Source organism: Camponotus floridanus, unplaced genomic scaffold, assembly GCF_003227725.1.
Source record: "Camponotus floridanus strain SB8 unplaced genomic scaffold, Cflo_v7.5 scaffold55, whole genome shotgun sequence".
In the NCBI taxonomy this organism is placed as follows: Eukaryota; Metazoa; Arthropoda; class Insecta; order Hymenoptera; family Formicidae; genus Camponotus; species Camponotus floridanus.
The window spans coordinates 772,924-797,543 of NW_020229714.1; the positions used below are offsets into that span (position 1 = coordinate 772,924).

The following is a 24,620-nucleotide window of genomic DNA, read 5'->3' on the forward strand; positions in this document are numbered from 1 at the left end:
GTGTGTGTGCATGTATATTAAATAATTATGAAGAAAATATTTACGCTAACGGGTTTAAGAATGTAAGAATTAATTAACAAATAGTGTGAATTTTAAATGCAACTCAATGATTGTTCCATTGATATTTTTGAAGCCTTAAAACTTATACAAATCCTGGCAGGACAGTTTCACATCAGCGTGTTACGAGTTTGCGCTGCTAGCACCCAACTCGTGTAAAGCTCCGTGAAAGCCATTATCGCCTGCCTCTCTCTTCTCTTCCCCGGCGTTCATCGTTCTCTTTCTCTACGGGTGTACCACTATTTCGGTCCAGCGGGTTAAAGAACTTGATGGTCGGAGAACAAGGGGACGAATCGAATCGTGAGGGCAGTTGGGTGAGGGGGGACGAGCTATATAGCGACAAATACTGTGTTCTGACCGGCTTCCTATCCGCCTACTCCCAATAAAAAGAAACAAAAACCCATTGTTGGCCATTCTGTGGGTGGCGGGCTGGCTGGGTGATCCATCAGGGCTCGGACGGGAAAGGCTTGGGGGTAACAGTGGGTGGAACACACTGAAGCCTGCCTGCCCTGCCTGACTGGATGGGGGTGAGTAATTAACCAGACCTTCCCACACCACATGCAGTCTGACTGTTTGCACTGGAAACCTTATGTATCGTTGAATAACGGCCGAATCGTTACTATCAACTCGACACTGTATGCATTAGATGAATGTTACAAAACGTTGCTCGATTTCTTTAAGTGCATGAGAATTTTCAATGCATTTCTCGATTAAACAGATTTTCTTCTCTTTATTACAAGTTTATTGAAATGCGTATCGCGAAGAAGAAGCATATATTTTATATCGCACGTTTCTAACCGAAGAGAAATAATATTCTTTAATTAAAATATATTGAAAATTTTCACAATTAAAGAGTACTTTTAATCGAAGATCAGCAATAATAATCTCATACTCTTCACTTTATTGTAACGCGAATTATATATGCCGTCCATGCAGCACGTACTATTTGATTTTTGAAATGCTAATTGATGTAAATCATGGCGCGCCGTCATACGCAAATAGATGGATACAGCAGTTGATACGCGGAATCGACTGCAACAATGGTAAACGCGAATTCGATCCTTCATCACGGACACTAATGTCAAATTACTACCATGCAGCGTCGTTAATCATGGGTAGGAGGCGGTGCACGGCCGCTCAGTGCTCTACCGTCGAGTTATCTGTATTGTGCACCGGCCATTAAATTCAATTTACATATAAATTCGAATTATTCTATCGAAACGCTGGTCGCACAATCGTAATTGCAAGACATAATCGTAACGATCGCGCCATCCTCGTGTTCGACACCGGCTAACAGAGCGTCCGGCAACTTTGCGGTTCGCCATTCAAGCGGCCGTAAAAATTAATATTGTTACTCATAAACGATGATATTTGTGCGTTATCCCTGCAGCGCTCTTCGCCATTTTCGCGATCATCAATTTCCGATGGAATTTTAAGTACCACCATCGGCATCCGCGCAATGATGAAAAATGATTCTGCCGAGCGCATTTTATATGACGAGGTATTCGCGGTATAACATTGTATCGATTAAACGAGGATTTATCGATAAAGTATTACAACGTAATGCTTTGGTCTAATTATTATAGTCCCAGTATATTTGACGAATAAAAATGGAAATAATTTATAATGATATTGAGATTAGATTTCTTGATGTGTAATAAACAGTATTTCTATTCGTATTTTCAGAGGGCACACGGTACAATTTGGCGCAATTTAGCAGCAGCTTTCAATTAGCCGATTGAGGTTGCCCCGAGAGTCTCTTTGGCATCCAAGACCTTGTTTCGCGAAGATGAGCAAAAGCAAGGACATTCATTATCTCGTAGTGACGCCGTTCACCGTTATCAGTGCGGAAGATGGGGCACTGTTAAGGCCAGGGAGCCGTTGTGTCGTGGAAACGGAAGAAAGGAGGGGGAGGAAGCATCGGGATGAACGAGGAGGCCAAGAAATGAAGAGCACTTCTCTTTACTCTACGAGGTGTGAAGGTTGCGGAGGCGTGAAGTGGGAAGGTTGGACTAGGTTTCCACAGTCGCGGAACCGAGACGCAAGGAGGAGGTGGCGGCGGCGTCGGCTGGCGATGGCAAACGCGTCGAGGGTGAAGGTAGGTGGTGGTGATGGATTGTCCTCCGCGTGTAAATATTTCACACTACACTCATCACAATTTTCGTTCCGGCTCGGCGTTTCGCAGAGTCATAACTTCGCGTCTACTCCCGGGGTCGGACACTCACTCCTACTTTCCGCTCGTCGTCTCGTACCTCTTTCAGCGAACACTTAGCCTGGTCGTGGAGTGCACTTGCTTTAACCATCTCGTTCGTTTCGTATTCGGTACCCATTCATAGAAGAATTCTTGTTCGCGCGGGGAAGTGTTTCAACGTGTGTCTGCGCTACGCATCGTTGCTGCGTCAAATCTTGACAATCGGTACGAACCTCTACAGCGTCATTTAATTCTTATAATTTTCTAAAGTTTTTAGCGTTATTTATATAATTATTCTAGCATTAGCGTTCTCACGGCGTGTTAAACGCTTCTATTTAACGAGATTAGTTTACTAAGATCCATTTTCCGAGATCACTTTAATCAACTATAGTACCTATGAGGTTTACGACGTTAAAGTAAGTTTTTCGAGCCAACGGGTTTAGTCTAACTGGTAGGGTAGCGCCGGTACGACGGAACGACACCATCCTCGAAGTATTAAGTCCGCGTCTTGTCGCAACGTGGCTACGTTCCAAGCTGTCTTCTTTCACCGCTTCTCCTCCTTCTCGCTCCTTCATCTTCCTCTTCTTCTTTAATCCATCAATGGCACGATGAAAGGCATACGAAGAAATCTAATACCAAAATGGATTTAGCCAGCGTTATAGGATACCGGGCTCTGGAGAAATAAGTACGTCGAATCGCGTTGCAATCCGACTAAATCCATCATCCCCGTAGCTGTCGCTCCCCTGACGGTGCATCGAAATGCAGTTTAAAATGTAACACGGGCGAATGCTCTAACGCGTGCGATAACGAACGAAATGCCGGAGAGCCGGAACGCGGAAGTGCCGACGACTGCGCGTAATTATACACGGCAGACTCGAAATTGCGTTTCCATCGAGTTTTCCCAACTTCCGGTACGGGAGTTGACCGATATTTCGTGCCGTGATGCGCATCGGGCTGTCGCGTACTCCAACGATGCGTTGCACGTTGATAACGCCCGGCAACGGCTTCTTTAAATATCGCGATTAACTGCGCGCTTCGTTAAATCGTATAAATAAAGCTGGGAAATCGGATATTTTTCGAATATCACTCATAGTGACGTATGAGATTTATCGCACACAATCAGTATTTTTTTCGATACGTACGTTATCACATTTAGCTCGTCGCGAGATAACATTTCAAATTGCGAGGGCACATATGCAGCGCGAAAAAAAAAACGATAGGAAAATAGAGGAAAATTGATAAATATAAAAGCAGGCAGATCCGTTCCTACGAAATTGCGTTAATCACCGAAAAATCATTATCGCGTGTAACATTTCGATTCGTTAGATTCGAGAATTAATCCTTTGCTTTTTCTTTCACGTACATTCCAATATTTGGAGGAAGAGAGGAAAATAAGTGGAATCGGTGCATTAGGAAGGGGAAATTCTTCAACAGCGAAGATTGCGTATAAACCAAAGCGAAGAGCAGAGTGCCTTTGATACGCCATCGCAAAGCCGCCTTTCGCGAAACTATGTACAGGCATTCTATTTACATTTATACCCACCTTCCGGGTTGGATGGGGGTTTCGAGAATGTCACGGTATTCCGGAATGAAGAGGGACGAGGGTGTATCCGTAGGGCCGAACACGGAGATATATCCAGACACTGAAATTTTCGCTTCGATGCTTTCAACAATAACGCGTCGTACATCTTGTAGGGAACGACGAGCAATATTTCAAGCGACTGCAGGTTACATATACATATGTGTATACACGCGCATACAACTTGAGACGTACGCATGCGAGGACGAGAGAAACCCGGCTTCGTGTTGGCACTTGAAACACCTTCCTAACGCGATCCGTTCGCGTGCGTGCACACGCGATAGCGACGATACGTAGATTTTCGTGAAATTTGCCGCGCATCCATATTATATCAGCGAGCGACGTGAATAGCAATAATGGTGCTTGTGTAAAATGGGTGTCGGGTGAAATTTGTGCCATCAAATTATTTGCACGTGTCAAGAGGATGCGAAATTTTCGCAGACAATTTATCTCATCCGACCCTCGCGAAGACACGTGCAACGTTGCGGAATGCCACTTTCGAGAACTCTGTCGTCTCGTTAAGCCACCGCACTACGCTAGTGTCTTTAACTGCCTAACCGCACGCATCCACGTACGGTTAAAGGAGGGAAAAGCGTAAGAGAGAAGCATACGAGTCTGTATTAGGTAGACGCAACCGCGAAGACGGGAACGTTTAAGATAAGCGATCTGTTAATTCCCTGTCGATGCTGGGAGGGAAGCGCAATGACGGGCGCCCGCACGAAAACCCGTCGATCGTAAACCCGATAGACGATTTTAGCGCTCCGACCGATTTCTCCGGTGAAGAGGCGACCGCGGCAAAAAGGACGCTGAAAGGGATTATTGGAGATTACTTCTGAACTTTGTCCGATTGTCAATACGCGTTCCCGTTTTACGGTGACGCCGCGATAACCCTTAATAAATGTCTTTTGGCCAAAAAACCTGCGGGAGCAAAGAAACACGAACGAACAGCGGGATCAGCGCCGAGATATATTGCCCCACGTAAATCCTCAATAAACCGTTACCGAGCCTGGCAATAAAACGAAACAGCGCCGTCACGTCGCGACAATTATCGTTGCACCAATGTCGCGACGTTCCCTGATCCGCAGTCGGACGTGCCGCACTAATATAAATGAGCCCGTTATGCTCGCGATAATGATCCTACCTAGAGGGGTCGGCGGTTATGCGTCAGAAAACGCCCGCTCCCTTTAAATGTGGCATTAGGCCGAACTTTCACGTAAGGGAGCTTGCGTAAAAGTTGCAAGTACGCGTTGTAAGACTCGCACGTATTAATAGCTAACCGTTATTACGACCGGGCTGAGTCCGCGCGGTATTAAGGAAAGATTCCGTGTCCCTTTAATACAATTAACACAATCGAATAATTGATACGCGTGGCCGTTTAAAATAATCACATTTCCTGAAACACTCGTTTTATCTCGCGCAACAGACGCGATACCGTAAGAATAACAGCGTGCGATTCAATGCACGTTGAAGAACGTAAGCTTCGAGCTTGCCGGGGAACAAGAACAAAATATTGCCGCCAGATTATTAAAATCTCTTTCTCCCTTTCTGTCTCGGCGACGCGTCGTGCGATACCGATACAAACTGTGCGTGCTTGGAGGTAACAATAAGGGTGAGCATTATCGCGAGCGCGGAGAACAGCGGAACCGGTAAATTTATATCGCCGGCGAATGCAAAAAGGTTTTATTAGCTTTTTACGCGCGGATAGATTATGTCTTGCGCCACCTCTCGTCGTTAATCTTTGGAGTTTCGTGAGGATAGCGGGCAGACAAGCAGGGGTGAGCCTGCAGTGTACGTCGGCACGCGACGTGCCCGCCTATCTGGCCCATGTTTCAGTCGGCGTGTTTCTTTCTTTTTTAGTCTCGTCTCGAGTGGGGGGGAAAAAAAGAGAGAAGAGCGTTACGATAAAGCTCCTAAATAATTGCGGCCGGCCTCTCGACTCCGCACGGCTAATACGCTCTGGGCGCCGATGCCAAATTGCAAACTTTGCATTGACCGTTATCGAGTCCGAGGATTGTAGTCCGCGAGAGAAACGCGTGCGATGCCGCATGTTATTTTTCTTTTCGAGGAGCGCCCTTTTTATACCATTTTCTTCATAATCCAAATTGTATCCTATGATTGAACGTAGGACGAACGTGGAGCGACTTACATAAGCCAACGGTTAAACCGTCATCTTCCAAGAACTTGTGGCTCCGCCGAGCTTTGTTTGCGGCCGAGCTTTGCAAGATACGCTAGTTAAGTAAGGAGTTTAATGCCGTGATGGGAGTCAAGCTGTTTCGACCGACGGAACGAAAAAGCGCCCGGAAGAGACGCAATTGCGACCGAAGGGCAGGCTAAGTGCTTTTAACGACAAAAAAGCAAGACAGCCATCCAGCGTAAAAGCCGCGATGTTATCGGCGGAGGTTGCGCAGCGCGAAGATAGAAAGGTTGAGCATGAATATGCAACTAGCCTCAGTCGTTAAACGCCTCCGTTACTCACGTTGCTCCTTGATAAGTCCACCGACGTTCGCCATTGTGCTCTCTACCTAAGCACCACTGGATGTTGGATAAAAAAAAAGAATATTTAACCCATATATCGATCTCGTGAAATTATATCGCCTAACAAAGAGTTGATGAAATCAGTGCGCAACTTCCTGATAATATCGTGATTAACCGTAAAATACCGTTGGGCCAGCGATCGATCGAAATTGAAAGCTGTTCGATTGAAAAGAAAATTTAATCGGTCGTAAGAAACATGCATGTAAAAAACCAGAGTTGCCTTTTTAAAATATTTATCGTCGTAATTATCGTCCACGGTGCGAAACGGATACGTATCGAATCTATCTCGGAGAATTTCGATTGACATTTTTGTCGATACGGGAGAACGTTAATTAAACCGCTCGGCGTTGCATCGAAATTCCATGAAATTTGAGCGATGCCCCGTTGAAGCAACCGAGTGTGCTAATCGCACAGCACATCGGCGCGTACTGGAGCTACACGTTGCAGCATCTGCGCATACATCAGGCTCGGCTTGACACGACTCTCGCGAATCGCGGTGTTCGATTTTCGGCAGGAATTTGTAAATATTGCGTATATGCGCGAACATTGCGCGCCGTCAACACGGTTTCGCATAAACACGGCTACGTCATTCGCATGGCCCGGCGAGCCCGTTTGTTCCCATTAACGATTGAAGTTGGCCCGATCGCGACAGATGGGTGCGACGTGACCGTACACCAGCAGCCGCATTCCGCGAAATCCATGAAATATTTAACCGCATTATTGATTCCCTCCGTGTGGTCCACGAGAGTGCTCCTCGTCGTAAATTCATTAGCCGCGAACTTCGCTGTTGGCCCGAACACGCGAGCCCGACCCACGTGTTCCCCGACAATTATCGAATTTCTGCGATATATCTTTGCGCCCCCGGTACGTGTGCGTCGTTGTTCGGAGAAAAGTATTCTCGTTGGAATTGTCGAGCTATTTGTAGCAATCTCGAGTAACATGAAAAGCGATAACTAATTTCAAGCGGAATCTCAACGTTACGATCGTCCTTGTTCTTCTCGGGAAGCATTCATTTCGTTTCTAGCGTTTCAACGTAAACTGGACGCTAACGATTGCTTCGAGTTAAGCGTGTTGCGCTCTTCTTCTATCGACATTTTTTTCATATCTGTCAAATTGCACGGCGAGAAAGGACTTTTTGTTTGCGACAGTTTATTTATATATGACACTTTGGAAGGAGGGAACACGCGAAAAACTGCCGTTTGCTTCTTCTCCCTTGATTTTCGCGGTAATCAATGGACCCAAGCCAGAAGAACCCGTGGAGGCAAATAAAGGGAGATAGGGGGATGCGTAGAGGAACGAAAGCGGAGAGGGATAGGATAGAGGAGGATAAGTGGAGGGTGGAGGTAGGGAACTTCGCTCTCTCGCAGGACACACATAAAATATCAGCCGGAAGATTACCATCGTCCTACTCTTCCCCATGCCGGTTTCCCCGCATCCGCTTTCTGCCGCGGCAGTTTTTACCGAGAATATATGCACCAACCGGCGCTTTGTTATTTTCTCCCTTTTTTTTTCGCCAGTCCTCTCCTTTCTCTCGCGCGCCCCAAACACGGCCAACCCGACGACCCTTTTCCCACCTACCCTTAACCCCTCGCTCCTCCCATCCGATTTCACCTATCCCTGTACGGTTTCACTTCCGGTCACGAGCGACGGTGCCTCTAACTTACGTATAACGGCGTGGAATTATCAATGAGCTCGCGGCCGCGAGCTTATCGCCACGGTCGCGCGCAATCAACGCTACATCACCTGACTTTGTTACCGCACTGCACTGCCGCCCGTTAATTTTTTTACCATTCCAACAAAGAATGTCGCTACACATCACACGCTCGAGCAGAGCGTAATTTATTGCGTAGCGTGTTTCCTATCGTCGTATCTGTTAGCTTCGGAACAAATGCAATGTGAACCGCGGCACATTTATTCGTCTACAAAACTACACGGTTGGCAGTTGAAGCACGGCGAAAAATCATATTCGGAGAATCGTCGAAAAGCACCCTGTGCTCCGAATCTGTCAAAAAATTTACGCGCGTTTATAACGCGTTCTATATTTCGCGAAAATCATATGCACTCGAGAAATATTTTCAGTACGTTTCACGAAAGTTTCGAATGAAAGGTATCTACTTTTTTTTTTTTTTTTAATAAATCACCTGTCTGAAGCACGTATGATTTTCAACGCATAGATTATATATTTTTTTTCCGGTAAATTTATACACCAGGAGAATGCAATATTTGATAAAACTTCAAATCATCTCGGGTGTCGTTAACTTAGATCGTTAGATTTATAAGATTTGAAAAAAGCGAGCGCACACCCTGGTTCTTGTATCCACTTCTTTTTCAATTTTTTCCAAAAGTAGGAAGGAGTTGTAACGAGATGGAAACGTCGATACACATCCTAACTTTTGGCCGCGATAATACTTGGCTGTCTATTCCCCACCCGTCTGGGCTAGGTATCGATTGACTCGCTCCTTCCCTCTTCAATCCCTTCGCTTCTCTTTCCAGCCGTTCGGTTTCAGCCAGCTCGTGATTGACGTTTCATAATTCAGTTGTACTGCTTGATATGACATGCGAAGAGTCGCTCATCGGATCCCGCGGACCAGGATTAGAGGCGCGAGCGCTCTTTCGTAATTCCTCACACATATTTCTTCGGCTCGAGCTACGATGATATCGTCGCCGAACGAGAGAACGCGAAATGAAATTTATCACGATCAAAGGGATAAACGTAGGAGCGGCGAAAGAGGGATGGACTTTCGCTACTCTGCAAATCAAACGGTAAGCGGATTTATTTCTGCATTCGACAAACGTATCGTCGCCGCGTATTCTTCGCCCGTGAAATACTTTATTCTATTCGGCCGTCGTATTTCCACGACCTGGCCCTCGGAAAGAAACGCAAACTCTCTACGTCGTTTGTAACGCGCGGTCCAATTGTCATTCCGGATAATTCCTTCGGCCGTCGGAAAGTGGTTATTACGTTGTCCACAGAAATGGAACGACCGGTAAGATAGAACCGACTACGGCGTCTTTGTGTTGATAGAACGTGGTGGAAACGGAAAGATAGAGGAGAAGAGAGAAAGAGAGAGAGAAAGAAGGAAAAAGAAAGAGGATGCTGGATCTTTTTGGTCAAGCCCCAGGCTTGCTGTCTCTCAAAAGAGTTCTCAGCCCGGGTCCCATCCTTTCCGTTTCTCCTGGCGACTGGCATTCAGCGCCGTGCCACCTACACGAAGTCAACCCTCCTTCGGCTGCTCTAGCTTTTACTACTTTCATTACTTTTTATCGTCACTCTCTCGCTTCAAGAGCTCGTGCGTCCATTTTTTAATTCGGTATGGATCGAGCAGCGCGGCATCGTGCTCTCTCGCCGAAGAGAGAGAGAGAGAGAGACTATATTAAGCTCGTAATTCTTACAAAGTGAAATCTAAGAGAGCCGCCAGAGCACCTTGGTAGCCGGCTTTTCCTAGACGTGTGTACTTTACGATGATTAGCACGAAGCGGCGGCGGGGCCATGTGCATTAATCTCGCGCCGCGCCGCCAGTGAGGATCGCTCCGGAGTCGGCGCTGCCGTTGATGCTTTAATCCAGTTAGTCGTAATTTTTTTACAGCGGTTATTACACAGTTACGACTATGAAAATTACCGTCGCGCGTTAAATTATCATTACATGCACGCATATGGGCGCGTTAAGAAATTTTAAATTTTCCTCAATTTTCACGCTCCTAAGAGAATGAAAACCTAGTCAAGTAGTCGATTAACATGATTTTATTTTCCCACTAGCAAAATATAAAATAATTTGTACACGTGCGAGAAACGTTCGGAAAGAAGATCGATGGATCGATGGATTTTCTATTTTCTTCGCACGCTATCGCGGGATAGGAAACACTTACGCTTAGAATCACGCGCTATTATAGCAATATTGGCCCTTTGTTGACACGAAATTACGTTACGTGTCAGGTAACGTGATTGAAGATAGGATCTGCTTGTACGTTTAGATTAGTTTAGCACGGGCGCAATCAGTTGATTACGCCTCGGCCGACTTTATTTCACGGCCGCGCGCGGAATGCGACAGAATAAACCGTTATTGGGTGCAGGCAGGCTTACGGTGTTAACGCGCCAAGGCGCTTTAATGCACGGTCGCCGATCGAGGCGTTTCATCGTAGTCGTAACGGCGCTCGACAACAATACAAATCGAACCGGAGCAGGCTCGAATGCCGTGTGTACGGTGCGAGAACGAGACGCGAGGCATTCCAATAAGTGGATTGACTTCTGCAAGCTCCGTATCCGCCCTTACCTTTCGATATCGCTCCAGACGCAGTGGAGCATAAGGCGAGGGATCGACGAAACCCGGACGAAAAATCCGCCACAGTTTACGATCTGGTTTATTTGGAGCTGAGTCATCGAAATATTTTAACTCGGTCAATGCATACGCAACTTTAACGATTTATTAAATATTATTGATTTCGTTATATTTTTGCTTTGACCGTGTTTATCCGGCATTTTTGCAATGAGATATAAATTTTTACATGACATAACGTACGCTAAAACAATTGAACAATTGAAACAAATTTCCTCTTCGAACCGACGAATGCAGATTTGTAATTTAATATTTAATATTTGCAAATGCAGTAACTGTTTATTTTATGATATACATTTAATACATTATATTAGATTAAAAAGGGGGATAATATTTTACGAGTTGTAAAAACAAATATTCGCATTATTGGGATATTATTCGCATCATCAGTGTAAACTTAGGTACGATCTACGCCAATGCTACGAGGCACAGCTTTACACCATCCTTTTTACACGATAAAAAGTAGAGTGATAGGCCGAATCCTTATATTCTACAGTGTTCCGTCTTGCCGGAGGAGCTCCATCGCTCAAGCTTTACGCGCCACGACGACCTTATTAGACAACCCTGATTTGTGTCCTCTGGCGAATGCTCGGCATTTCCGAGTAGGTCGAGAATTTGCCTCTCAAAATACGACGGTCTTGCCGCGCGATATCGAGCAGATCTGTACATAAGGAATAGTATAGATTCGAATAATCTTACAAGCAAATAGCTTTCGCGTTCTACTATGGATCACCCGATGAAACTGCGAATCTCGAGCGTAACATCCGTAATCGGGCCATTACTGGAAATAGACGGGATAAGAAAGCACGAGAATCAACAGGAACGTTACACGATACGTATCATCTCGCGGCTCGCGTGTTCAATTCTGATGAATTACTTTCCGTTTCTTTTCGCGCGCGAAACCGCGCGCGTGCGAGACTTCATTAAACGGCCGCGCGAAACGTCATCAATAATTTTAGCCGCGCGCGCGGAAGTTCCGGCGTTCCGTGACCGAAATTCAATCGCGCGGGCTTGGCGGGAGTTTATTACGGTAAATTCGTTCTTTCTCGTTTCAACGAAGCCGGATACAATTTCCGACGTGGCGTTGCAGATCGCCGGCGCCGCATCGCGCCGCATCGCAACGCCGCGAGTTTCGCTCAATGAAATATTCACATTATCGGCTATGGTGATACAAGCTGGACTTCATTATTTTCGACGCTCCACGCACGCACGGGAGCGCGAATTGCCCCGGTTAACTCCATTCGTTATATTTGCGCGTGTATCTTCGCTTCGTCGATTTTTCTGCTTCCGTGAATCGAGTCGCCGGAGCGATTCGATGAGCGAACCAATGGGAAAGAGATACAGAGATATCGCGGAGAGAGTTTGAATCAAATCAATATAGGATGCATTAGGGAACAGTTTATATTCGTGTAAATTCGTGCCTGTCCTCGCGCGCTTTCGGATGCTGCTGGATCGTCCGATCATTTCGCCGCCTTTCATCCCTCATCGATTCGGTACAAACGTACTACCTTTCATGGCTGAATTTAATATAAAATCAAATATAAAAGAGATAGTTGTAGCAATTTTTTTATAGATATTGCAAAGACTCGGCTATTTGATGTTTCTACTACGGGCATGAACGGACATCTATTAACTTAAACCAAATATCTAACATTGACATATAATTTTTATCAAATCCTTTATTCCTTTTACGGTTATTAATTATATTATGAAACAACGGGATTATTAATAAAATATTTAGTTAAGTTTGTAACTTGGAAAAAAATGTATTCGATCAAGGAGAGCAATTTATTTCGCGTATAAAATAACAAAGATTTATCATTGCGGAATTTAATAAATTTATCATTGTGATTTATCATGGTTGCGATTCTCGATTCGTAGCGTGTTTATCATTTTACGGGGGGGGGAAAAAAATTAAAAGCAAGCATTTATGAGAGCTAATTGGATTGCATGGGCTGTGTCTTTTCATTAGCGTTTACAGGACCTTGTTTCTCATCAATCTCGCCGACACGTACAACAGCCCTCTTTCACCCGAACGAAATGCACACGCTGCAACATGTAATGCGGTTTCGAACTATTCCCGTGGTTTTGGCCGTTGAACAACAAAACCGATGGGACTCTCGGAGAGTGTTTCGATACTATTCTCTTGGTCTGCCTACTCGTCCGTCACAAACTCTTATAATTAATTACGCACGCCAAACCTCTGTTTGCCCTTGTTTACTACAATTTTACTTTGTCCTATATCGAAACTTCCAACAAAGAGCAAGGTAACACTTTTTACGCGTAATGCCGAAGTTTTATTTCAACTGCTATAGAATAGCGAACAAAGATAATGAGAGAATTTATATCTTTAGCGAGCGTTGCGTTGCAAAAATAATTTTAATCGTCGGGATACTCTTCGCGTCTATATGCTGCCAAAGACAAAGCCGGTATCGTATAAAAAAAGAGATTCCCATTAACAACGTATTTCTTCTCCCATTGTTCCGCTTTGCGATTGCCTCGTATTCAACCAAGGTTTTAATTAAAAGTTTCTCATTACTGCCGTTGTTTGGTGGCGAGCCTGTCGCCGAGCTTTAAGTCTCGTACATTAACGAAGCCTGTTTACGATACCGCTCGCCTACCAAAGTAATTCTTTTACGTACACGTAAAGCGAAGTTCACATGCGGTTGAAGGCCCTCAGTGCCAGTAACGTTCTAATAATTGCATCGACTCTTTATAGCGTTGTTTCGCAACGAACTCGCAGAAGCAACGGCACGAGAGGATTAAACACCGAACAAAAACTTGGTTTCGACCGAGCACAAAGACTGGCGGTGAAATTTAAAAAAAAAAAAAGAAGAAAAAAGGGCAGCCAGATATATCGCGGCTGAATTCTGTTACAAGCTTTTTCCAAACCGTTCATACTCGCTGACATATTCGATTTGCATACAGACCGAGCGAATTATTGCCCGTTCGCTGGAATAGAAACGGTATCGCGTACACGGGATCGCCGGTAGATTGGGTTCATTAGCCGGTGGACATCAATTTTTCCAGTAATCAGTAATAAAGCCTGGCTTTAAACGAGCTGCCAGTGCAAACGGTTCGCAAGGCCTGAGGGGAAAACGGTCGACGGTCGGTCTGTTAAATGAAACAAAGCCGTTACAACGAATGGCTATCCAGCCTCTCTGTACCCGCGAGCAAGCGGGGATGAACAGGCGGAGGGTAGGACGGAAGGAGAAGAGGGAAGAGGGGAGCAAGGGAACGGGAAGCATCCGCACCAAACGAAAGAGGATGAGCGTGGAAAAAGTTAACGAGAGAAAGAGAAAGAGAGAGAAAGAGAGAAAAGGAGAGTGGAAGAGAACGGTGCGGCGAGTGGTTGGTAAATTAAAATTGTTTCCCGATTCGGAATGGAAACATTTCGTGGCTGCCCCGGCTGTTCTGTCGGAGTTTCTTCGTTTACCGTTACCGCGGCACATCGCGCTCGTCGCGGGATACGCTTTTTAGAAACAGATGTACGTGCGAATTTAAAGCTCGAGCGATGAACTAAATGAGCAAACTGATAGTTTGCCTTTATCCACGTAAACACACCTCTATCAGTTTCTACCAAATGCAATGGCTTCCAAATTCTAACACCAGATATATTGACATTGTGAAAGTTGCAGTCTCTTCATCTAACTTCACAGTTAATTTTAAATAGATATTATTCCAAATATATACATATTTAAGATTACCTGATTTTCAATTTAATGCAGATTTTCTCATTCAAAATTTTGAGCCATTTTCTCTTAATTGAAATATAAATATGCCAATAATTTTTGAGTTATAAACTGAAGATAAAAAGTTTTTCTTCCTCTCTCTCTCTCTCTTTTTCAAAATAAATTTCTCAGAGATAACCAAAAAGAGTATAAACTTTATTATTCTCTCTTATTAAAATTCAAATAAATTCACTTGCTCAGAGTTTTGATTTAAAGTTTATCTGTCAAGATACATTATGTTGAACGTTAGAAAGTTAAAGAAAATAATGGCATTTCTCAACAATTCTTATCATGAAACATGATAGCAAGTTTGTAAAAGAAATTTGTCATCAAAATCATAGTTCTGAGACACCTCGTATAAGCTTTATGCAAGTACTGAGTACGAGACACAGTTGAAGTCTTTCTTCTATCACGAAAGTTTAGTAGCTCGAGGGGACAGGGCAGAAAGAGATAGAAGAGAAAGGTGCTTCAAGATATGCGAAATGAAATCAAACATGAATATCGCGTACATTGAACGTGCATACTTAAATGGATATGTGAATTTTGCCAACTACTTGAAGCGTGACACTGTGCACTTGCTCCATTATTATTCCACGTCTTTCTAATTTAAATAAATTATAATATTAATAATTTTAAATATTAGAAAAAATGTGTTATGTTTTATTTTACATTTAATTAGCACATAAAGTGCTAATTACAGAGAGATTGATACATTATTAAAAGTCTTGTGTGACCAAAATATCTCTTTTTTACGAGAGATTAGATGCACATGAATATCCTTTCCACGTCCATGTCAAGAAAAGAAGTTACTTTTGTGGCGATGGTAACCCAACGAATCGAATGGAGAGGCGAGTTCAGTGTAAAATAAGTTAGCAGAGCCATCGGGAGGCCCTCTTCCTTCTCCCTACATTCTCTCGCCTTTTCTCTCCCTCTCTCTCTCTCTCTCTTTCCCTCTCGCATTTTCGTTCTAGCTTCTCCACGTTGGCCCAATCACTCCCTTTCCCTTCCTGCCCTTCCGCCAGAAAGTTCCACGGGCGCTCGACCGAAGCCGGATCGCCCGCGGTTTTTGCAGAAACGACCTCGGTATTTCTCCTCGAGCGAAATTAACGATCGCAGAACACCGGAGCGCACCTTCGCCGAGATAAAACGCGAGGTTTACGTTTTGCATGTACACACTCGCATAGAGTGTAATATGTGTATTTCGTTCCTTTTTCCGTCCCCGTCGTCGATATTGCCGTCTTCTCTTTCCGGTTCGTATACCGTATAGTCTATACAGATGCACTTGAACGCGCTTGCTCCTTTTTCTCCAATTCATACAGGTGAATAAATGTGTCACAATCATACTTGCTATTATTACCACCAACTTTATAAACGCAAAATAGAATATCCGTTGAGGAAATTAAGTTTAAATTTTGGATATTAGTTTAGAAGAGGAAGCATAAGCGTTCTAAAAATGTCGTTTGTCCACGTAATGATTAAAAGAAGAAAAAAACTAGTATTGAGGCAATGTTATTGCTTTGTTGGCGGGTAGTTTCTGAGTTTGTTTTGAACGTAAAAGTCTCTAAAACATAGAGAAATATGGTTCTTCTAGTAATATATATTTCAAGAGAATACCGCGCGCGTATCCTCGAGCTTCGTGTCCCCGAATGCAGTTGTTTCAAAGGACCACGGGGCCATACGGGTTGTGTAAGCAAAACGCAAAGTCTTTGGTAAGAATAAAATTGAGGCATCTATCACTGTGATATAGAGGAAAGAGAAAATAAATATAATACGTTTGAATATCATATAAGAAGAGTCAATCGCTCAAGGACACTCTTTTAAGAATACCAGCTCTGCGAATTGGCTAGAAGCCATCTATATCTGCAACGCGATCAGTATCTTCTTTATACGTAAGAATATTGCCAGTCGCTATTTTTACCTTTTCCATGCACAATGCAATTTCTGACAGGACGACTTACCTGAAACAGAAAAAAATATGCTTGGTTAGATGACAATTGATAATTAACTGAATTTATATTGATTTAATGAGTACATTATTACAACTAATCGCGTTCCTCTAAATTAGCAAGAAATATTTATATTTATCATATCATAAAGGTATATATATTTTATGAAAATATATAACGTGACAGAAATCGACGCAGCGTTACCCTCTAATAATATACATTTTATCGCGTCAAGGATAATATATGACTTATGCAATTTGCGTAAATAGATATATTACAGGTGTCGGCAATAGCCGTTAACCATAAATCCGAAGCATTAATCATCGTGCCACGCAAACAAAGCGCAGTGAAAAACACGGATCGTTCTAGGCGAGCAAGAATTTTCAAACGATACTTATAAGCCGCTTATCTCGAGGTCAAACCTTGCTATGAAACGACATTAGGCACCGTGTACGAAGCGTCTCCCCATCGTCGCAAAGCGGGTTTACATATTCATGGCCGTAGTGGCGACAGCAAGGTATATTAATACCCCTGCAGTTGCCTCCTTTCGCGTGTCGTTCTTTTTCTATTTTTCGTTTTGTTCTTAAATATATATATATATATATATATATATATATATATATATATGTGTGCCAGGTTTCATTAAATATAGATTAAATAAAGCGTTCCACATAAATATTAATTAGTCATTTGAGCAAATTTCTCTTGCGCGACAACCTAATTAGGCCACGTAGGAATTCACGAGTAACAAATTAGCGCCAGTAAATTCCATATTTTTTCTCTCGTTCACTATCGCCGAGTCTTTCTCTTGAAAGGCGTCGACCGGAATGAAAAACCTCACAAAACGCGATGAAGAATTTTTTTATATCACTAATTAGGATGAATGCGTATCCGTATCTATTCATGGAAATAATTATTTCACGTGCCGCGAGAGAACGTCGGTCGTACATAGCCCGCCGAGGCTTTAAAAAAGAAGGACCCTAAGGCACTTCGGGTATACATAATTTTACGTTATCAGCCAACGAAAATATCGCGCCGTTCGTTGAATGTAGCCGCGATGTTCTTCCCCTCGTTATCGGTGCGAGGTACTCGCGTAGAAAAATTGCATGTAACGAATCGTGACGGCCGGCCGATCTCGTTTCCGATCACGTTTCCGCGGTATTGAATCATCCAATTAGTGTCGTCGCGTGGCGGGAGAAACGGAGAGATGACACCCCGGATAGCCGGGTATACGGACGCGTCCAGGTGCCGATGCGTCCCGAAAGATATGCCATATGAGGACCCGTATTAAAAGGCACATACGGTAGATTTGCTCAAACTTTCCAATTAGAGATGCCCGTTCGGATATCTGCGTGGGCGTGTGCGTCTATATGAATATAAATGATTTTAACGAGATATATTCGTCTGCCAAATATTAATGGCTCCTGAGACGCGTCTCTGCGCGGGAGCGATTCCATGTACATTTAATGCGTTTTAGTAATCTCCGGAAATCCATCCATTGTAAGATGCGCTGTAGCAAAAACTAATCGATGTGAGAATTTTGGCTCGACGAGCGCTCGAACCTTGGGTAATTTTTCAACTCTGCATGATTCCCAGAAGATTCGCATATACGCGCATAAGTGGGTTAAATAGCGGGACTTTTGCGAATTAAGAAGAACGCAACCAATCCTCTCACCTGCAAACGGGTCAGATGAAACGTCGAAATCGTGGATCCTGCGTTCAATCACGTTGATGTAGACCCGGCTGGAATTATGACGAGTTTTATGTCGCACGCGTACAAAGAACGAAAGAAGAGATTTCTTCGTGCCGAGATATTGTTCTTCGTCTCGAGAATATTGTTACGCGAGCACCACCGCGAATACGAGACACTTGCCGAATCGACATGGAATATGGCAAAAGGTCATTCGTAAATCTCTATCTGCGGAAGCCATCTGCGGAATAATATTGCGCAGGATACAAAGGAGCAATCATAAATAATTCATCTTAACAAATTTCTTCATCCTCGCAAATATCCATAACGCGCGAATGTGAGTCGCTACTCGTTTAATAAATAAACCGCGCAATAAATTCGACGTGTAAAGAGACCATAGGGGGCGGTGAGACTAGGGGGCAGTTTCCTGTCGCATAAAATATTCGGCAATTCATTTTAGCACACATAATTAAAGCGCCATGTGTGCAGGAGGTCTGCCATAAATCTCCGGGATCAGCAATAACGTCGGAGACTTGGCCGTTGCCGTCGGTAGTGCGGATGATGGTGATGGTGCAGTAAAAGTGGTGGTGGTAGCGTAGGGTGCCTACAATTCGTCGGCGAGCTTGGTGAGGAACGGTCTGGCATCAAGTCGCGAGAAATTATGTGAATGTTCTCGCCCTACACCAAGACGAGCGATAGCTGAGAAAATGGGGAGCCGCGTACGGGGGAGAAAGCCGGGGAATCAGAAAGCCATGGCCGCGGCTGAGGTGTCTAGACTTGGCTTGGCTTCTGCACTTTGCACACCGTACGTATTCAAACCGATTTGCGAGGATTCGCACGACAAAAAGTTGGAGAAAGAGAGGAGGGAGAGAGGGAGGGAAGAGAACCCAGGATTTACATTGGTAATGCGTGCGCCGGAAGGGAAGAAGAGAGGAATAACTTCGTCGGGAAAATCGAAATCATGGTGGCTCTTCGATGTAACTGCTCTTGCCGTCTAGTAAGCTGTCAAAGCTATCGAGATAATTTTATTCTACATCATATATCATACGTTGCCGACTGTGTTTGTGTTACATTCAAAGCTTTATCAGACGCGTTTGTTTACAAGATAAATATTTGGGCGATTCAACAAAATTTTACGTGTAACATATATCATACATGCGGTTTAGAATACATGTAAAAGTTTCTGGTCAACAAGATGCAGACGCGGAGCTAAACTTAAGACAATCAGGAACTCGTCGTCATTTGTGGCTCACCACCCTTCCTCTCTTCATGTCACGAGGTCGGACGTGGAGAATGTCCCCGACTGGTATCCCGGAGCCATGATTATACAGCAACATCGCGCTCGTTTATCATTCCGGCTATGCGCGGCGGCAGGCAACGCGATCTGTCTCTTCGTGGTAAGATAGCCAAACCCTTATTCGAGGGGGTTGGTCGGGGAGCGTAGCCGCATCTGGACTGCCTCCAAAAGACCAAGACACCCCAGAATCTCCTGGCTCGGTCCAGATCCTCCGCCCCGCCGCTGACTTCATAAATTCAAGCCCGCTCCCCACCTTAAGCCAGAACCGCGTAACTGTTTCTAACCAATTATTATAAATAAAATGTGGCCAGCCGTAATGACAAACGGCAGGAGAGCGGGAACGTCACGTGGTATGCCGAGCTCTTCGCCAATGGGCTCGGAGCCATCCGCCCTACCAGACTATACTAGTCGAAGGATTACGGTGACCTTCTCTTTTCTTCTCATTTTCCCTTCTCCTATAACAGTCGATGCAGTCTACCCGCGAGATCTATGAGGTAGAAAGTTCGAGGTTTTCAGTTCCAAGAATATTAGACATAATGCGAAATTGCTAAATCGAAATCGACGATATATTTGCAGAGCCAAGTTGTAGGCTCGATGTATAATTAATAGCCCGTTTAAATTGCTCAAAAAATTCTCTGTTCGATTTTTTTCAGATCATTTAACTCTCGGGCACGTGGCAATGAATATTAAGCGGAATTGGTAGAAAACTTTCTTCGAGGCAATCGGAAAATGATAAAAGAAATATAGTTGCACGAGAGGTATTTTAAATTTAGATTAAATTCAACAATGTTACGATCGTGTCTTTTTAATCATAGTCTCGAAATAATTAAATGAAAATTATTAACAATTATTTTGCTTTACGCAATATTAAAAATGATTGCGTAAGTTCTATACGTAAGGCCTGCGTAGAGATTGTGAAGTGGCGGAAAACTAGCTGGCAAAGAACGTGCAATAAATAAGCCCGCGGGGTTCTATATCGCGATTAAAGCCATATTATGTTTGTCAAGACGCTCATGATTGTTGTTTATAGTCGAAAAGCAGCTGTCTCATTCTGGCAAACTTTGCTGGCATTCGATACTGATATCATTTTCTTTGTCGGCCGATGAGTATAACTGAAAGACTATTATTTTTTATAAAATTCTGTCAATGAATAAGTTATAAATAATAATTATTTTAATGCAGCAAATACTCTTTATGAGATGTAAAATAAGAATTTTTAACAGCCTGGTTTTTTAATAGGTTTTGTATTATCTAAAAATTTGGAGTATCAAAATTTGGAGTATCAAAATAAAATAATATACAAAATATGCGAAATATATCATGTATTTTATGATCACAGGAAAGAAAGGTAAAAAATATTATTGGTTCTTGTGGGAGTATTAATAATAATTCATTTTAATCTTCATTGATTTTTTGACAAGAGAAATAATATATACACAAATCACGCTACAAGTCAGTATTATTTGTCCTCAAACAACTATCTCTCTTACTAAGAACAGCGTACTGGTCGAATCTAATTTGGTTTTTGCTACGATGCGCTTTGCATCCATTTGCGTTGCTCTCGTGCTGACTCGAGGTAAAAAGTTGAAATTAAATGGATTCATGGAGCATTCTCGAATTCAATTTGACATTTTTCATGCAATACGTGTATTGCAAAATTGCGCTGCACCAAAATAAACCGATAACTATCCATCTTCTTTTCTTGCAACTCTTAAAAGAAAGAGAAATTCGAGATTGTATGTAATAAATTCGAATAAGATATAGATATTTTGATCGTAATCGAAATTCACGGTTACATTATAGGTGTCAATCGAAGTGAATCGGGTAAAGTACAACCGCATGCGAAAGTAATTAGTGTCACTCGTCAGGCGGTGTACGCGCGGGATCCAAGGGACAATTGCTACGACTTATCGTTACCCACCCCTGATGAAAGCAGTAGCAGCAGTTGTAGCCCGCACCCCGGTCGCGTACACGCAGCGGTAAGCCTAGACTCACGTAGAACGTAACTTTATGACGTCACACCGCAAACACGCCAGAGGGCGAGAGAGCCTAGTTACAAGCATTATACCTAACCGCTCCGCCTCGTTACGACAAGATGTGCTTCTGGTTTTCGCTGCACGCGTGCAAGCCGGTCTGCGGGTTAATTCGTGCGAGGAAGTTTCCAGAGCAAGAGTAGAGGGAACAAAGCGTGCGGGGCTGCGGAAAGGTAGAGGCGGGCGAGGCGAAGAGATTGCGTTAGCGTGGCACCAAGGTAAATCCAATCGATCTTCCTCACGCGAGAGGCATTAACGAATTCTCCTATTCGACGAGCTTAATTCGCCCCGCGTTACCCTCAGCCGAGATTCGTATGTATGTAATTAATATACGCACACTGCCGAGAGGAGATACTAGCACGTGATGCGTGGGTGTAAGACGACGTAAGACACTCTGTCTGAATATCGGAGTGAAACGATAAGAAGAGCAAGGATAGACTACAAAAACCCAAACTCTCGTGCAAACATTTCCCGCTTTATTATTTTGATCGTCGTCGATAGCAAATAGGCCATATACCGAGCGCGTTATTCGCAGCGTGATATTTTTCTCTCGTATTATGCAAATGCCATTGAGTCGAAAGTGTATGGGTCAGGTACAGGCGAATTGATTCGAGGAATCGCACTGCATTGCGGAGGGGCGGACGGGAGTCCTTCTGAATTATTAGGGTGCTGTGAAACGCCTAGAGGTTGCAATAAGATCGCCGTTATCGTGTGTTCTCGAATAAATTTCAGGAATAGCAGGTAACGGACTGAGATATTTTGAATAACGATCTCATCAACTCGCGCCGGCGTGAATAAATTACTGGGTGTAATGTAAACTGATGCGTTCTTGGTTGTAATGGTCTGGAATGTATGAGCGAGGATATTCTCACGGAATACTGCTTACATCAGAAATAGGACGCTAATTACACGCTTTGCTAATCGTGGCCTTTCCGAAGTAACTTATACGAGTCGGTTTCCAACCTTGCGGGGCAAAAGTTCCTGCATAAATTGCTATGTTGCTTACTTCATCGGAGAAGAAAAAATTTACCGTAAACTCTTGTGAAATTCCGTCTCCGCAAATGACTCGCTTCCGACTTCCTAAAGTTTGTTCGAGAGCCGAAATCAGTATTTACCTAGCTTTTCCCGTCGCAGAACTGTTATAAAGTACGCAAATATTGCGGCGAGCTTCTCGTATTGTTCCGAACGTTAAATTCGTGCACATGCCACGCGTCCATTATTCGCCGGCGTTTCACGGTAAGCAGAGCCGAGAAATAAACAACGCAAATATTCGCGGAAAATCCACATCTTCCCACTTTTCGACCCAGAAGCCAGCCGCAAGTCGGATTTGCCGTTACCAACCCTTTCTCCTAAGAATCCGGTATCTACTTTCGGATGAAAATAATTAAAATGGAAAGCGGATAAAGAGAGAGAAAGAGAGAGAGGGAACGCGCTTCCGCGACGCAGTGCAAAATATCGACGAGATTACATTGCACCGGTTGTAATACGGATGCAAATACGATGGTAAAATATTCCAAGTGTGCAAATTAAAATGACACTGACGCATGTATATATATATATATATATATATATATATATATATATTATATATATATATATATATATATGTGCATATATATGTACATGCGTACAGCTTTGCGCAACGCTGCACTTCGCTGGTATAAATTGTTTACGTTGCACCCCCCAGTTTTCGATATTATAAGCGCACGCGTATACCGATATGGCACGCACGCACCCACGCACGCACCCACGCACGCACCCATGCACGCACACCGTTCCGAGCACTTTGTGCCGGTCGCGTATTCTGTGGGTGCCGGTTTTCTACCCGGTATACCTTCAATTGCACCGCGCCGGTAATACGGTGGAGCGGCGGAAAAGCGTAGGTACATCGCCAGAGGGAGGAGAAAACTCGCTGAAAATTCCCAATGTTTATTCATATAATTTGCATGTAATTATTTCTGATACGTCGGCCGGCTCGCGCAATATATCGGGCGCGCGGATACATGTATACCCGCGTATATACATGACCGTATGTACAATTACAATAGCGCAAGGGGTGCAAGCAAAACGCGGGGAGAAACGGCGGGGGAGGGAATGGCAGTTCCACGGGCGAATCACCGGGCGCGCGGTATGTGCCTCGAATGTCCGTCGCGATTTATCTCGTCCGCATTTTAAAACGGCCCGCTGTCACACGGCGTGTCGTCGTGCTCGTCGGAGAACGCGGTGTACGAGAATGTCATGCGGACAAAAAACTTTGCAGGTGCACCCGATGAAACGTTTATGCGCGCGAGATATACTCTTGGTATATCGTCGGAATCTCCGGGATTAAATCCGGCCTCTCAAATTTTGATACACGCGAACGCGTGTGAACGCGAGATAATATTTATCTCTTAAAGTTGATCGTAAATTATCACGTACGTTGAAAATAAATAAATTAAAAAGAGATAAATCGTGTGTATAAACGACAATTTAGGCAAACGAAGGAAGTTTATATTCATGTCGCTAAATATGCGAAATTCATAGTTTGACATAATGGCAGGATATTGTGGTGCGCGCGTCTCGTCTGAAAATAAATGCCGTTTTATGCTATAACTTATGCACTATAACATTACTCGAGTGCATGCGACAAAAATTACGTTGTTGAGGATTAATTTTATCGGTTAATTTTTATCCAGTTTTACAGAGCCTAAAGAGAAAGAGAGAGAGAGAAAAAAAGAGGATTCAACGAATGACAATATTCCGCCTGCGCCAGTAGCAATTTTTTTTTTATTTTTTCACTCTCGGCCTTCTGCCTTTTCTCCGCCGCTCGTTCCGGCAAATACCGGGAGAAGAACGGGGAATATAGATATAGCCGGGGTGCAATAATTTCACGGGCTGATCGTCGCGAAATCGTCGTCCGCGGGAAAGGGGCGATTGGAAGTATAATTGAAGCACCGTCTCGCGATTAATATCCATAGGGGTGTGAGGCACGCCGAGCGTTCCCGGAACATTTTTCATTAGAGCTCATCCGCATTGAATTCGTTTAATTCTCGGCCATTCTTTCGTTGTTGTGTGTACGAGATGTCTAGATTTCTATATTATATTCTGTGTTGTTTTTGGTAATTTTATAGCTATCATATATATTGCTCGATTATTATTTATATCAATCTTTATTCAAATTTTACACACCCTGTAAAATTAATAAACAGGATTGCAATAAATTAATTTTCTTACATGAATCTTTTAGC

At 43.7% G+C, this 24,620-nt stretch overlaps 1 protein-coding gene and 1 long non-coding RNA gene across 5 annotated transcripts in view; one reads left to right on the forward strand and one right to left on the reverse strand.

Annotated features, from left to right (window-relative positions):
* Window positions 1-2,165, forward strand: part of LOC105253825 — a 40,051-nt gene extending 37,886 nt beyond the window's left edge. The window contains exon 3 of the long non-coding RNA XR_889405.3: window positions 1,744-2,165. This is a non-coding gene — a long non-coding RNA (uncharacterized LOC105253825). The remainder of the gene's footprint in view (window positions 1-1,743) is intronic.
* LOC105253826 (CUGBP Elav-like family member 4) overlaps window positions 1-24,620 on the reverse strand; it is a 534,430-nt gene that overhangs the window by 333,458 nt on the left and 176,352 nt on the right. The window lies entirely within an intron of this gene.